Raw genomic sequence first — 2093 nt, forward strand, 5'->3', positions numbered from 1 at the left:
TGCCATCCTCCATGGTCCTCCTATGGGGCATCACTGACCACTCACATCAGGGTGTTCCTCACTGCCCTCTAGTGTCTAGTTCTGCTTCTCTTCATTGTGCCCATATACATTTGTTTCTCTTTTTCTTTCATTTCTCCACCAATTGTTCCTCTTAGAGTAACCTGGGATCTCTGAGTGTCTGGTGTCATATCAGGAGTGATCTCAGAAGGACAAGTCCCCTCTCATGCATTATGGAGTCTGACACGGCTCATCTTGGGCATGGTCTGCTGACCCCAGGTCTGCAGGCTCCTGTCTTGTGGTCGTCTCATGCTAGATCCCTGTCCAGGTCCCAGGGTGCCAGTCTGGTGATCATCTCTGGCTTGCTCCTTGTCTAGCCGGCCTGAGTGGCCCTATGGAAAGGGTATCTGTCTCAGGCTCACTCCTGTGTAGGGTCTCCAACTTGCTCCAAGTCCTGGGAGTCTGCCTGAGCTTACACAGCACCAGCCTGGTGAATGTCTCAGGCTAGCTCCCTCTCTGAGACCCTGGTGCTCCACTGGTGATCTCTCAGCTCACATTTTTTTTCAAGAAATGTTAGGCTACTAATAATGATGTTTATAGGGCAGGACATTGAAGGTAGACATGACCTCTCTCCTCTCTTCCAGCTACTGATGCACACGTGACACAGCAGCCACACCTGCAGTTCTTTTAGGAGAAGTGACAACCCTTTCTTTTGTTTTTGTTTTTGTTTTTCATCCAAAGGCAGATTCAACTGCATTTAAACTATGATGGATGCCCATTCTCTGATTGCACAGGAGTAACTGCTTTCTTCTTTATTTGTCCTCCTTTATGGAATTTTACTCAGCAATAGTCACCTGGTCTCTATCAGAAGCTGCATTCTCTCTTCAACTCTTTTTGCTCTAAAACTGAAGATATTCTGCTGGATAAATCCTATAAAATACAGCATACCTCCTTTCTTCTTCCCATTACATTGGACCAGAATATACTTTTGTTGTTTCTTCTTCTCTGCTTATTTCTCAGTTTAAATCCACCAAAGAAATGTATATTTATGTGTGTTCCATGTGTTTCCCAGTTTTATTTAGTCACTCATTATCAAACTAAAATAATCTGGCCTTTTCCTCCAATAATAAGCTTGAGATATTTTTCTAAACATTAACAAGAACATCCATGTTAGAAAATTCACAAATACAAAGAAGTTTTCTGCTTTATAAATTAATTAAAAACATAAAATTCAGTCTGTGGTAGAAATAGGGACATTTTGCCCAGTGTCATGTTTGCCACATTTGAAGACATTTCCATAAAAAGGCTTTTTTGATGTTCATCATCCTCTTTAATTTAGGCTGGGTGTTGCCAGGAATTAACCTGTTTCATTGTCAATGAAACTTTAAAATAATAAAAACATTTTTAAATGCCATATTCTGTATGGCTCTGAGATATTTGAAGACCTTATCCAACTGTTTTACCTTATTATTCTATAGAGTGATATCTATATTTTGTACCTAAGATGTGTATTCCTGTGATAAAAATTAAGGCTGGCAGATCTAGATGCAGGCCAGCTGAAACTACTCTACCAACCAAGGACAATGCATGCAGTAAACCTAGAACCCCTATCCAGATGTAGCCCATGGCCAGAACATTCTCCACAATTGTGGGGAAGCAGGGCCTGACTTGGACATGAACTTTGGTGCCCACTGCCCAGTTTAACCACTTGCTCTTGGTGGGGAGACCTGATGACAGACCAAGAGTAAGCAGGGTACCAGGAGGAGACCTGATAGGCTGTGGTGGGGGAGGAGATCCCCTTCTGTCACTGACCTAGGGGAGGGGAATTGGGTCCAAGAGGGAGGGAGGCAGAATGGGAAGATACAAGTTTGGGAATAATGATTGAGATGTAATCTGAATAAATTATTTAAATAAAAAGGGAAAATTTCACATATATTTTATTCTTTGAGAGTTCCATGGATTTATAAGATGGTTTTCATTACATATTACTGAATTCCTTTCTTTTCTGATTTTAACTGAGTATTTTAAATAAACACTTATTCTCTATTCTAAAAAAAAAAAAAAAAAAAAAAAAAAAAAACCCACTAATTTCTACC

At 40.6% G+C, this 2093-nt stretch overlaps 1 non-coding gene across 1 annotated transcript; it reads right to left on the reverse strand.

The window, feature by feature from the left end:
* Positions 1-566: 566 nt before the first annotated feature.
* LOC127197788 (small nucleolar RNA SNORA17) lies at positions 567-695 on the reverse strand. The gene has a single exon (XR_007831753.1). It is a non-coding gene; the product is annotated as a small nucleolar RNA SNORA17 (small nucleolar RNA).
* Between the last annotated feature and the right edge of the window lie 1398 nt (positions 696-2093).

Source organism: Acomys russatus, chromosome 13 (assembly GCF_903995435.1).
Source record: "Acomys russatus chromosome 13, mAcoRus1.1, whole genome shotgun sequence".
NCBI lineage: Eukaryota > Metazoa > Chordata > Mammalia > Rodentia > Muridae > Acomys > Acomys russatus.